General features: G+C 50.8%; 1 protein-coding gene across 1 annotated transcript in view; it reads left to right on the top strand.

The window, feature by feature from the left end:
• The first annotated feature begins 3893 nt into the window (after nt 1-3893).
• The window catches only part of RALY (RALY heterogeneous nuclear ribonucleoprotein), a 75890-nt gene continuing 65576 nt past the window's right edge, over nt 3894-14207 (top strand). The window contains exon 1 of the mRNA XM_008921095.4: nt 3894-3965. The gene's annotated coding sequence lies outside the window, so the exon portion shown is untranslated. The remainder of the gene's footprint in view (nt 3966-14207) is intronic.

Raw genomic sequence — 14207 nt, 5'->3', positions numbered from 1 at the left:
TGGCTGTGCTGATGGACCTCCACTGGCCCATCCTTGTTGCCAACCCCAGCCCTGCCCACATTTCTCAGGGGCCATTGCTGTGCCTCAGCACCTGATGCTGAAACAACCTTCTCTTCTGTTCAGCCCCCTTGGCTCTGCAGAGATGCCACTTCTTCTCACCCATTTCCAAACTGAATTTCTCAGAGAAGTTTGAGAAAACGAAGGAAGGAAGAACCTGAAGGGAACAGGAGTTTCTAAGTTGCACCATCTGATTCAATCTGGGACATGCTGCTGGTGTCACCCTTTTTCATGCACATCCGGAGCTGGTGCCATTCCACACCTGCTCCACACTTGTTTTAAATGACACGTAATTATGACAGGCAGTGCAGAGATGGAGCTTCAGCCCCAATTAAATTACACTCTCTGTCTTTTCATTTCCTGCTCCTGTTGAGGAGCAAACCCCTGGAGAGCAAAATCTTTAGGTTTAATGAAGTAGAAGGTGCCTGCACAGTTACAGGTGATCTTGTTTATTAGCAGCAAATCGGTGTTGATATGTAGTGTTTCCAAAATACTGGGCTTGTGTGGTTACCTGGGGAGTGTTCCAGGTGAGTGGAATGCTGATGCCAGGATCCCAGGTCATCAGGTGAGGGAACATCCCATCCAGAAGAGCAGCTGCTCAGAGGTGTCTCTATCCCCACTCCAGCACTGGGCTGGTCTCTCTTTACTTTTCCTGAAGTCCCCAGTTGATCCCACTGCTGGTGGCAGTGAGACAGCCCTGAGGGGAGAGGGAGGCAGCCCTGGTCCCATGGGGCCATCCCTGCAGGCCCTTTGGATGAGCAAGAAGGGCACTTCTTGGAAACCCCTCAAAAAGACCCTCTGTTTGCAGCTCTTCTGCCCTCAGCAGTTACCAACCAGTACAGAACTGTGGCTTTAGGGAAATTAGAGGGTGTTTTCATCAGGGTCTTCATCCCCACATGAGCTGAGGGTGCAGGGGTGGTGCTGGGGGGACACTCCCTGTGCTCTGAGCCCCGTGGGACTGTGGGCACCATGTACCAACCCCTCTGCTGTGCTGGGCACATTCCCTTTGCTGCTTCACCAAAACTTACCCCTTGTGTGGATCCTGCCCTGAGGACGAGTCTTGGGTGTTTAAGGGTCTCTGCTATATCTTAGGCAGTATCTGCACTGCTTCACTCTTCATTCCCTCCCCCAGCTCCCTCTGAATGCCATCCAGACCATGATTTATGACCCTTCAGTGCCTTTTGCTTTTTCTTGGAGAACTTCTATTTAATTTTTATGCCCATTATCATTCGGGGAGAGAAGGGAAAGGCTTGGGGAGCCCAGAGTGAAAAAAAACCCAGCACATTTTAGTGCAGTTACTTGGTTCCAAATATGTTGTATTTTGGCAGAGGACCTGCACCCATTCTCCTTCACTTTTGCAACGTGGGTTGAAGTGGTTCTAGAAAAATCAGGGCATGGGGCACTCAGCTCATTGACTCAGCCCTGCAAAGGCTGGACTCTGCTTTTCCTGCTGCCTGAATTCCACAGGACTCACACAGAAAAGAGGACCTTGGTGTAAGAGCAGGTTATGGCTTTAAGCTGGGGAGGGTGGATTTGGATGGGATATTGGGAAGAAATTCTTCCCTGTGAGGGTGGGGAGGCCCTGGCACAGGTTGCCCAGAGAAGCTGTGGCTGCCCCTGGATCCCTGGAAGTGTCCAAGGCCAGGTTGGACGGGGCTTGGAGCAACCTGGGCTGGTGGAAGGTGTCCCTGCCCATGGCAGGGGGTTGGAACAAGATGATCTTTGAGGTTCCTTCCAACCCAAACCGTTCTGGGATTCTGTGATAATTTGGTCTTTCATGTAGCTGCACCTTTGGGAAGAGGGATTATGGAGCAGCAGAGGTGGACATGCTTTTTCAGCTCCCTTGATCTTGCTAATGGTGAAGTTTTTCTGTGCCACCCCTTTACTGCTTCCATTTGAGGTTATCAGCCAGCTTTGTGACCTCATCTGGGTCTAACTGAACATCCTCAGGGACACAAAGACAGGCAGCAATTTGGCTCTTGGTCTCAAAGAGGTGGAGCCAAGAGCAGAACTTAGAGCTTCTGATGCTCTTTGATATCCCTCTGCCCCTCCAGCTGTGGGTTGTTCTTTGCAGCAGTAGAAGGCTTTAGGAGCCAGAGGAGCACTTTGGCCTCTGTCCAGGTGTCAGGGTGAGTTTGGGAGGAGATGGGAAATCAGAACTTCAGATTTCCAGCAGGTATCACCAGACCAGGCCACGAGCCATTTGCTTTTCCCCTTTCCTAGTGTATCTATGAGAGTTTTGATGTCCAGGGCTCTGCTCAGACATGGTTGGGCCTCCAGTTTCTCCTACTCTCTCCACTCTCCTGTATCTCTCCTTCTTGAAGGCCCATTCCCAGAGCATTGCTGCAGTCCTTGATTCCAGCACTTGGCACATTGAATTGAACTTCTGAGAAATGCTGCCAGACCTCTGGAGAGGCTCAATAAACACGAGTGATGGATCCATTGGAGTGGAGGGGAACTGAGGAAACAGCACTGGGAAGTTGTTCATCTCCAGTGCTTTGCTGGGTTCTTGGATGACAGGAAACGTGGCCCCGTGGCAGCATCCCCTGCTTTTAACCCCTGTCCCTGTGGTGGCTTTTCCATGGCCCCTGTGCAGGAGGGATTATCCCTGGAGTGTAGAAGCCACTGTGGCATCTCTGATGGGCTCACTAGATCTGTGTGACCTCAGGGTTGGTTGGAGCCCAGGGCTGCATTTCTCTGTCTCTTTAGCACTTCCTGAGTTTTAATTAAAAGCTTCATTCCAGTTTGACCTTTTGCAGTGCTGTGGCACAACTGGGGCTGAACTGAGCCTCTCAGTCTGGAGAGTCTCTGCTGCCAGGCTGGGAGGAGCTACAACTGTTCAGCATCACATTTGTGGTGTCTGCAGGAGCCCTGACTGCCCTTCCTGCCCTCCCATGGGATCAGGCAGCCCATGTATCCAAGTGTCATAGAATAGAATCATAATCTTGGAATGGTTTGGGATGGAAGGGACCTTCAAGATCATCAATTGCCACCCCCTGCCATGGGCAGGGACACCTTCCACTAGCCCAGGTTGCTCCAACCTGGCCTTGGACACTTCCAGGGATCCAGGGGCAGCCACAGCTTCTCTGGGCAACCTGTGCCAGGGCCTCCCCACCCTCCCAGGGAAGAGTTTCTCCCCAGTATCCCATCTAACCCTGCCCTCCTTCAGCTTGTAGCCATTCCCCCTTGTCCTTTCACTCCATCCCTTGTCCAAAGTCCCTCTCCAGCTCTCTTGGAGCCTCAATAGGCCACGAGAAGGCCACAATAAGGTCACTCCAGAGCCTTCTCCTCTCCAGGCTGAACAATCCCAATTCCATCGACAGAACATTTCAATTCAAGTTTGTCTAACCCAAAGCAAATCCTTCAGTTTCAAACCACATTTTCCATACAGAAAACCAAACAGTAAATAACACCACGAAAAGGTTTTACTGTGGGATATTTCAGTTTGAAGAAACTCTCATTTCCCCGAGTAAATCCCAGCCATCGTGACCAAAAATTCCTGCCTCCATCGGCCCATTTCCGTGTTCTCTGCCAGCATTAACCTGAGGTAGCAGTTTTTGTGGGATTTCTGGTGCCCAAGCTGCCCTGAACCACCCCCAGCAGCTCTCCCAGTGCTCAGCCCTGCAAACACAGCCACCTCTGTCTGCTCCCCTTCCAGCTCCCTGCTAAGCAGCTCAGAGTCTTAGCTCGGAAAGTCCCGGCTCTGATCTTTGCAGACATCCAGCAGCTTTGCTTTCCAACACCACACTCCCTGCTCTGCTGAGGGTTAGAAAGTACTGGATTATCCTCTTACCATCCCTCTGTGTCCTGGTTCTTGCAGGGTGAGGCTGAGACTGTCGAGGGGTTGTGCGCCTGCTCCCGGAGCGGTGACGGGAGGACTGACAAACCCCAAGTGCCAGCCAGTCCCGGTAAGTAAATGGATCTTGATGTACTTTTAGATGTGAGGAGTGATGGGAGAGATCCCTGCAATCCCCAGTTTTGTGGCTGGGGGACTCAGCAGTGGGATTTGGGGCGGCACAGACACCTTGCCTGAGGTGATGAGCTGTCCCGAGTGGCTTCGTCCCGGAGTGGGGCGGAAGGTGCTGATCCTGCTGGCAGTGGGCTCATCCTGCGGGGAGCCTTCAAGGAGTCAGAGGTTGCTGGATTTGCTGAGAACCTGCCATTGCCCTCAGTGCTGCTGGTGACAGAGACAGGATTGCTTTAAGTACACCCTGCAGGGCAGGTTGGGCTCGTTGTGGACACGGTGGCTTTCGGTGTGGTTGCATTTCTGAGTCCTGTTGCTTCTCAAAGTTACCTTTGCAGTTTGCTGTGGTGAAGGTGAATGTGAGTGTCTAGAGCAGTCCAGAGGTGGACTCTGCTCCTGACTTCGCTGTGCCTGTCCCAGAGCAAGGGGCTGCAAGGAGCAGCTGGGTGGAAGTGCTTCCCACAGGGAACACTGTGCTTGGGGTGGGCACAGAGGGTGCCCAGAGCTTGGTCCAACCCCTGGTTCTGCCTGTGCACAGGGCAAGCAGAGCAGCTGCTGGCACAGGGGGTGGCAGGAGCAGGCTCAGGGGATCTCCTTGGACATCAGCACACTGGGGTTTGTTGGTGCTTTGCTCAGGACAGAGGAGTTGCCCATCCCCAAAGGGTGCAGCAGTGTCCTCAGGCCACAGTTTAGGAAGAGAGCCATCTCCCAGGTGCCAACAAACATGGCACTGTCAGGACACGAGGCTGGACATCCCCCAAATCCAGCTTGGCCAGGTAGGCTGAGCTGAAAGCACCTCTATGAAGAAGAGGTTCTGTGGAAGGGTGGGAGAGGATTTAGGGATGAGTTCCAGTGACAGCATGACCTGAGTGTTGGGAAATACTGATCCAGAGTGACTGTGGCTGTTGGAAACTTGCTGTGCTCCCTGAGCAGTGAGGTCCATGAGGACCAGAGCTGGGAACTCTCTGTCTGCTCTGGTGGGAGTTTTGTTCTGGGGAGAATGGAGCAGCAGGACTTCAAGTGAATAAAACCTGGAGTTTGCTTCAGCACAGGGAGAATGAAGATTTCAGGCATGAAGATAGATTGGTGTAATGTTTTCAACAGTGCAACTTTCCCTTCCAGTTCCCAGGCAGATGGACAAAAACAGGAATCACAGATTAACAAAATGGTTTGGATTGGAAGGGACCTTAAAGCCCATCCAGTTCCACCCCCTGCCATGGGCAGGGACACCTTCCACCAGCCCAGGTTGTTCAAAGCCCCGTCCAACCTGGCCTTGGACACTTCCAGGGATGGAATCCTCAGTTTCCAGTTCAGCAGGTTTTACAGTCCTGGTGTTTTAATTGGTATCACAATTGATTTTTTTCCTTGGGAACTTATATAAGAGGGGGAAAATAAAAGTGTGATCAGGCAAAACCTCTCCTCACACAGGCAGGAGCTGTGCTGGACCTCAGGAGACACCCTGTACAGTAATCCAAGAGTTTTACACTTCTTACTGATTTGGAAGTCTAATCCAAGAAACTCCAAATGGCAGAGGTGTAAAGATTCACCTGAACTTTTCCAAAGCCAGATCAGGCAGTTGAGGGAGAAAGGGAACTTGGGTTTGCTTCTGATTTGTCTGGAACCATTTCCTGCTCCAGCTTAGTGTATCTGCCTGTGGTGGTAATGGGAGTATTTTGACACAAAGTAGGACAAAAAATTTCTGGCATGCAGATATGTTAAACAAATGAACTGGCTAAAAACCCTTTTCTGCATGAATAAGACAACTACTGTGCCCTAATTCCATAGACCAGGATTTAACTCAGCAAATGAAATTACAGGATTCAGCAGCGTTGAAGAAATACATGATTTATTTATTGACAACGTTTTTACAAAAGGACACTGCCAGAAACTTTGAAAAGTTTTGTTTTGGCTGCTGGCACATGAAACAGTGCTTTAAACTGTGGAGCCTTCTTTTTGTACAAGGAATTTACTGGAAGTGGAGGAAACTGTCTTTTATCTGGTGAGTTCTTCGCTTTCACAGGAGTCCTGAACTCTGAACGCTGTGCTGGTTGATTATTTGCTTTTTCATTTTTCCCTTCTCCCTCCAATTATTGGTGGCACACAGGATAAAGGTTGAAGGTCCTTATTTCTTGGGAGGTGCAGTAAAAACTGTGGAATTATCTGTCATTCAGGCAGTTGGAGAAGAACACTGAGAGTAGAGGAGGAGGGCTGATGAAAATGCCCATTATTCCAGCAATGAGGGGAAGGTCATGAAAATACCTGTTACTGAGTCCATCAGTGCAGGGTTGCAAGTGTCCCATAATGAGAGGACGTGGAGCATCCTCAACAAACACTGGATGGCTGAAGTTTTGTGTGTGTCTGAGATGAACCCCAGTGCCAGAGGGGCCGTCCTCGTGTCTGAGCACAAATAAATCCCGACTCTAATCACCTGCTCAGGTGGTTTATGAGCTCCAGCAGTTCCTGTCCTGCCAGGATTAGGGTGGCACTTGGTGGCCCTTTAAGCCACGATCTGTGGTGACCTTCTTAGCACCCCGTGGGCCAAGGAAGGATGTAAGAGGTTCTTAATTTAGAGGAGCTGGCGGGTCAGGGGGAGGTCGCAGGTGTCGGTGCCCGGCGAGGGCAGAGCTGGGCAGGGGCTGCAGCGTGTGGTGTGGGACAGGGACCTCACAGGGGTCAGGATCCACTCTAAACCAGCCAAACTGTGGCACTCAGTTGCCCTCTGTGCCTCAGAGGCCTTTCCCAAGGCAGTGGAATCGCTCCTGTGTCTCACTCTCAGGTTGGAATTCGGTCCTGTCTCACTGTCAGGCTGGAATTCGTTCCAGAGGCTCCACAGGTGTTCTGAACCATCAGAAACCATCAGAGGTCACGGTGTGGAGGACACAAACAGAAATTCCCTCCAAAGCTAATGCTCCCCAGCCTTTATCTACTGTGAAAAAATGCAAAGAGCCAGTTGAAACTCCTTTCTAAGCTCTCTGGAAGAATTGCCCATGTCCGTGCTGGCTGTGACCTAATGGAATGTGCAACACTGAGTGGTTGGCTGGAGGACGTTCCCAAGTATCCAGTTCATCTGGAACAGGTTTTGTTCTGAGCTAGGATCAGGTTTTCCAGTGAGAGCCAAGTCCTGACCCACTGAACTGCCTTCCTCACACTGGAGCCTTCAGAGATGGGCACTGGGTGAGCGAGTGGAAGAGGAGATGCTAATTAACCCTTCATTAACAGCCTCCTGGCTCTGTCTCTGTGGTTACCTGGGCTTTAAATAAGCAAATTAATTGTCTGAAGCTCTCAACTGCTCTGCCAAAGCAATAGGAAAAATGCCAAGTGATGGATGCAGGACAGGCCATGGCCAGACCCTCCTGCTCAGGACCTTCCTTCCTGCTGATGGAGTAAAAAGCTGTGTAACTCAGGTGTCTCTTGGTATCTGAGAAGAGCAGAGTATTGGGTGTGGTTTAAGGTCAGCAAGGCTGAACAGAAAATCAACCCCGTGTTCACACAGCAGACACGATCCTGTGCATTGCACTGTACCTGCTTTGGGGTGTAAAACCTTGAGAAACCAGAGAAACTGCAGCACGTTGTAATTTTAAACCTATAAATTCAATCAAAACACGCTCAAAGAAAACCACGGGTTAATAACACCCTCCCGAGCCAACAATTCATCTCTAGGGCTGAGCTGGCTTCCTGTGATCAACCAAAATGTTTGATTCTCTTAAGAGCTGAGCAAGCCATTCATAATGAACACTCAGTTTTCTGCAAATCTTGATCTTCTCGACGTGTGACATCGATTTAAATTATCTGATTGGGGGATTTTTGGGGTTTTTTTTTTATCTTTTCATTTCCAGATTTGCTTTTTGAAATATCTGTTTCTCAGAGGTTCTCAAGACTCGAAGCTTAATTCAGATTAAGGCAGTGTGTGAATGGAAAGTGTCAAATCTTTTCCCAAATACCTGCTTGTGTAAACACCAGCTGGCAGATGATGACATGAGCCCTTCCTTCTGCCTTGGTGGAGGGATAATTCCTGTGCTCAAACTTGGGCTGAAAACGTTTGCAGAATGAAACCTGAGAAGTTTCTGAGTTGCTGCAGAGGGGAGGTTGGAGCTGCCCTGGGTGTTAGTGGTGTCTCACAGGAACATCCCACGTGTTCATTGAACAGGAACCCACCAGGAGGGAGCTTGGAAGGAGCTCAAGGAATGCTCATGGTGGGAGTGGGGCTGGTTGTATTTATCACCTTAAATCCTTAGAGAAACAGGCTCATGGCCAGAGGGACTGGGGATGGGTTCTTCTCACCTCTTTCTGAACCACCAGCTCCTCACCATTTGTCTTGTCCTCCCCATCACCTGCAAGGTGTTTTCTGCCTCTCCTGTCAAGAGCCAGTCACTGAAGTACTAAATGGAGGGAAAGGGCAGAGGACAGGATTTAATGCCACGTTTCAGTGTCTGCCTCAAGGTTCAAGTTCTCTCCATAATTTCCCAGATCCCCTGCTCAGCTGGCTGGGCCATCCAGGCCTCCAGTCAGTGTTGAGGAGCTGGGCCTGGGTTTACAATCACAGAATCATGAAGGTTGGAAAAGCCCTCTCAGATCAAGTCCAGCTGTTAACCCAGCACTAAACCAGGTGCAATTCCCCAGTTCTCAGCAATTTCTCAGTTCTCAGCCCAAAAGAGAACAGTCTTTCTGCTCCAGCTTGAGCTGGTGTTATGCCCATGCAGACACTGCTCCATGAGCTGCTCAGACACTGGGAAGGAGACAGGGGACTCCTCATGCTGCTCCTCCTCTCTGCCCTCCCCTGCCCAGCTCCTGCTTTCTGGCTGCATCCCTGAGCACTGGAGCTGCAACATGAGTCAGAAAGCAGAAGTCAAGGGGAAGCCTGAGAATGAAAATACAAAAATAGACCTCTCTTTGCACATCTTCCCTCAGCCTCCCTTTGCAGGGCTGGATGGGCGTGTGCCTGATGGGATCTGATGGCTCTGACCTTGGCAGATGCATCAGATGTGACATGTGAGCATGGATTTTGTTACTGGCTTTTTAAGGAGAGAAATAAGGGTTAGCAAGAAATGCAGAGAAGACAAACAGAGACATGGCCACATTCCTTCATCCATAGAAATCCAGGCCCGAGATTTGCTTCCAGCTCGGCCTGAACAGGAGATTTCAGGAAATGAGCCAAAAAGTTGCTTATTTTACCATCCCCTTTCTGCAGCATTTCATTATCAGATGTGCTGCTTCTTGAGGCACTGACCTTTCACAGGCTGTGCTGTGACAAAAGATGTGTGTAATGTGAGGGCCCTCGTGCTGCCTGCAGAGGATGGGCTGGATCCCTTTCCCTGTGTGCTGGGACATCCAGAGGGTGTGGGATGATGCCACACACCCTGTGGAACATGAGGTAGGGTGGGGAGTTTTTTTCTGCTCAAATCCTTTCATTTCTTCCTGAGAGTGGGGGTTCAATTAAAAAAAAGCAGGATTGGTGGATCAGTGAGGATGACCTTGGGATGTGCTGGGTGACCTTGGAGGACCCAGGTGGGTCCCCAGCTTTCACCTGGTGGGTGAGCTCTGCAGAGACTCCCCAGGGCAGTGGGCACAGCCCCAAGGCTGCCAGAGCTCCAGGAGGGTTTGGACAATGCTCTGAGGGACAGGGGGGGATTGTTGGGGTGTCTGTGCAGGGCCAGGAGTTGGACTGGATGATCCTGTGGGTCCCTTCCAGCTCAGGAGATCCTGTGATTTTTTGAGGCAAGCACTTGGTCATGGGCTGTTCCCAGTCCCTTCACAGGACAGGGACAAACAGGGACCATGACAGCCTTGGTCTCCTGCCTGTTTTTCCTGGAGAAAAGCCTTATAATCAAACCTTGTTTCATTCCTCCACATCTTTCCCTAAAAGGCTGGGTTTGCCGTGCTGGGAACCAGGACATGGTGCCTGCTCCCTGTTCACCTCCCCTGGGTCATCTCCTCAAAGAATCATGGAATCATTAAGGTTGGGAGGGACCTGGAAGATCATCGAGACCAACTGTGGACCAGCACTGCCAGATCCACCACTAACCCTTGTCCCCAAGTGCCACATCCCCATGTTTTATGAACACTTCCAGGGATGGGGACTCCACCAGTGCCCTGGGCAGCCTGTGCCAATGCCTGACCACCCTTTCAGTGAGGAGATTTCCCCTAAGATCCAGTCTAAACCTTCCCTGGCACAATTTGAGGCTGTTTCCTCTTGCCCTTGTTACCTGAGAAAAGAGACCAACCCACCCCTGGCTCCACCCTCCTGTCAGGGGGTTGCAGAGAACCATAAGAAATACACCCTTTTCTTCCTCTCTTTACATTACAGCTTCCATGAGAATGGACCTGCTCCCTGTTACTTGTGGGGTGCCATAAACTATCCCTTGGCTACCTACAGTCCTGCTCAGAAGCCAAGGAGAACTTTGTTGAGGCAGAGAGAGGTTTTTGGGCCTCTGAGCTTTCTCTAGTGTTGTTAATTATCCATTACCTCTTGTCCTGCCTCCCTTACAAGCATTCCCTGCCTGACCAGTGTCCCCTGGGACCTGTGAAAGTCCTTGTGCTTCTTCTGGTTGGGTGGCTCTGAATCTGTTCCTTGTGCCCTGATCTTGCTTGAGCTCCTCCTGCTACATCCCAAATTTTTGCTGCTTTCTTTTATTTTTCATTTCCTTGTCATAGCTTTGAATGCTTTTATTATTCCTTCTTCCCTCCTCTGGCATAGGTGTCTCTGCTCATAATCCTCTTAGCACTGAGGCAGCCTGTTCATCTCAGAGAAAGCTGCTTTAAAGGCAGGTGTGAGCCAGGCTTGGCCCGTTCTTTCTCCCCTCCTGTGACTTGAAGGGCCAGAAAATATTTGTGGAATCACTTCACAGGATCACAGAATTGCTTTGGGTTGGAAGGGACCCTAAAGCTGATCCCATCCCACCCCCCTGGTGTCCCTGGGCAGCAGGAGCTGGGGATACCTGCAGGGAAGGCTGCAGGGAGCCTGTGGGTTCCTTCTGGAGAGCCAGAGGGGAGTCCTGGAGGCAGCCAGCTCCACTCTGACCTGCTCACCCCTTCCCTGGGGCTCAGCAGACACACCTGGAAGACACCCAGGTAAACCCCCCCCACCCTGCAGCAGGTCCCACGTGGTGCTCAGCACAGGGGCCAAGGAACACTGTGCTGGTCCTGTGCCAGGGGGCTGGGTTGTGCATCTGGCTTTGGGGGTTAAAACCAGTTTGCTCTCATTGTATTTATTGTAATCTTTTTTTTTTTTTTTTAGTAGATGGTAACTCTGACTTGTAATCTCCCTCCAGTTGGGTTCATCTCTCCCACCAGTTTACTTTAAACCAGCACAGGGCTGGAGGGGTGGGTGAAGGGAACCACTGGCAGGAAGGAGGGGGGAGTCAACATCTTGCTGCATTTTGGCCACAAAAGCCAAGGATTGGAGCCTGGTGTGTCAGCACCCCCACCCTGGCAATGCTGCCTCTGGCTGGGAGATGCTTCCCTTCTTCTCCAATGGCTTCTTACTTCTTGGACTCTTGAAAATGCATATGTGTTGTTTGTCTGACCCTCACAGCCTTTACAGCCTCTGCCCTGGCTCTTATTACACTTTCCAAAGCCTCTTCATTGTCTGGGTCCTCTAATCTTTCCAGCAGCACCCATGTTTTATGCCTTGGTTATGCCTCCCTTCCTCTTAATTAATTTTTCACACTGCCTTGCTCGTCCCTGTTGCCCTCTTTGATTTAATTTATTGCTCACTAGCCATCATAACACCTGGGCAAGCCTTTAATTTATCTCTTCCTGTGGCCCATCACCCCCCTCTGTCCTCTCCTGTTATTGATTTCTCCAGTTTGATTTCACCCTGGGCTCTCCACCATCCTCTCCTACCCTTCCCTCCCCCTCAGAATTTCTTGCATGAATTGCCTCCCCCCATTAGTGACTTTGTTGCCTTGTAATTCCTGGCCCAACAGGGCTGGGATTGCTGCTTGTTGGGTCCCCCCCTTGCTAATGCTTGGCTTCCACCCCAAGTGTCTCAAAATTAACTCTGAGTAATTGCTGTGATAAGGAAAAGGTCCTTTTCCAATGAGCCTCCTCCAAGTGGAAGAGGTTCCATGGCCATGACCTGGTGTAGCTTCTCTGCTGAGCAGGATGGACCTGCTGGGTCACAGAATCCACCAGGTTCCAGCTCTGACCAAGGAGTGCAGTCTGTGCTCTCAGCAGCCCTTTATTCCTGCCCTTATCCTGGAGATGGGAATGTGCAGCAGAACCTGCCCTGCCGAGCCCTGGCTGCTCCCAGCCCAGCTCTCCTGCTGCTCTGAAGCTTCTACATTTAAATAGTGAGGAAAGTGTGGAAAGGAAGAGGGAATAAATAACTTTTCTTTGTCCTTCAGCTGCCCTGTGCCTGCCACAGCCCAGCTCCCTGGGGTTGGGTGTGCTCAGGCTCACACCAAGAGGGAACCTCCAGCTTTGCTCCCTGGCAGTGAGGAACTGAGAGCTCTGATTCCCCACCCACAAATGGTCCATTTACTGGCAGACAGTTCCTGCCATTACCTACCACAATGGGTTGGGGAAGCACATTTCTGCAGATACACAGGTTATTTGGTCATCTGTGTCCGTGGGATTCGCCAGCTGAGCCCAAAAGTGGGAGAGGGTTGGAGGATGGGAACCACATGTTTTTGAAGAACACACAGCAAGGCAAGAACTCGAGCTATTGCCTGTAAAACAGGCACGGCACAAGGCCTGCTGTGACTCAAAATTGGGATTATCTACATAGTTCCCTGAGCCATTTGTGCTAAAAAATACTCTGGATGAAGCTGTGCTTGTAGATGGGATTTCCATTTTGATGGGATGTTGTGGAGCTGAGCTGGTTATGTCTGATGAAGGACCAGGGTGTATAAAGGGGGAGTTTGAAACTGTCTCTAGCAAAGGACATGATTGGATATATCCTGTCCTTTCTCAGGAAAAGGTTCTTCCCCCAAAGGGTGGTTGGGCACTGCCCAGGCTCCCCAAGGCAGTGGGCACGGCCCCAAGGCTGCCAGAGCTCTAGGAGGGTTTGGACAATGCTCTGAGGGACAGGGTGGGATTGTTGGGGTGTCTGGGCAGGGCCAGAGTTGGACTGGGTGATCCTTGTGGGTCCCTTCCAGCTCAGGATATTCCAGGATTCTGTGATTCCATCTCCTGACTCCTAGGCCACCAAATCCCTGGAGTACCACAGCCCTGGGATGTGATCACCACCTGGGAAATGAGGAAACACAAAGGGCACTGCCTGGGTCCTGTAAAGCTTAGGAGGTCTCAGAGAGGTTCAGAGGAACTGATTGAGTATTGTTGGTTTAATGGGTGGTTGGTTATAAACACTTGTAGTTCCACAGTGAGGTGAGGGAATGGTGAGATTTGGCACAGGAATAAAATATGGGAACTGTGGCACTGAAACAGTCTGTGCCCTGGGGGAGCTGCTGCTGCACTCAGCAGAGGTGTGGGATGGGCCCTGAAACCTGGCAATTCAGCTCCAGCCAAAGGCAGACCTCCCAAGTTCAGTGCCACAGCCTCTTGTTGGACTCGATTTTATTCTATTAGTTATCTTTTATTCTTCTATCATTTTAGTTCTCCCTATTTTCCATTCTCCCTCCCTCCTTTGAGTTTGATGTGGTGGGATCACCCCATGAACTCTGAAGGTAGGTCATTCCCTGATGCTGTCAGGGAGATCTGTAGGTGTCTGGGAGGTGCTGACCCTTTTTTTCCAAATTAAGACGCTCTCCTTGTCCATCTTTGACAATTTTTATCAATGCATGGGAAAAGTAGACCAGCTTCCTTCTACCCCCACATGCAGAAATATCCTTTATTCCTGCAGGAGCAGCCCCCCCATCCTTCCCATCTTTACCCTCCCCTACATTTTACAGAGGCACAGAGTGACAGGACAAGGGGGAATGGCTTTAAGCTGAAGGAGGGCAGGGTTAGATGGGATAGTGGGAAGAAATTCTGATTGACTCAGCCTTGCAAAGGCTGGACTCTGCTTCTCCAGCTGCCTGAATTCCACGGGACTCACCCAGAAAAGAGGAACTCAGTGTGAGAGCAGGGAATGGCTACAAGCTGGAGGAGCATGGATTTGGATGGGATATTGGGAAGGAATCCTTCCCTGGGAGGGTGAGGAGGCCCTGGCACAGGTTGCCCAGAGAAGCTGTGGCTGCCCCATCCCTGGAAGTGTCCAAGGCCAGGTTGGATGGGGCTTGGAGCA

Source organism: Manacus vitellinus, unplaced genomic scaffold (genome assembly GCF_001715985.3).
Source record: "Manacus vitellinus isolate BGI_N305 unplaced genomic scaffold, ASM171598v3 scaffold_85_pilon, whole genome shotgun sequence".
Taxonomy (NCBI): domain Eukaryota; kingdom Metazoa; phylum Chordata; class Aves; order Passeriformes; family Pipridae; genus Manacus; species Manacus vitellinus.
The sequence above is the reverse complement of the archived record's forward strand: the minus strand, read 5'-3'. Positions and strand labels throughout refer to the sequence as shown.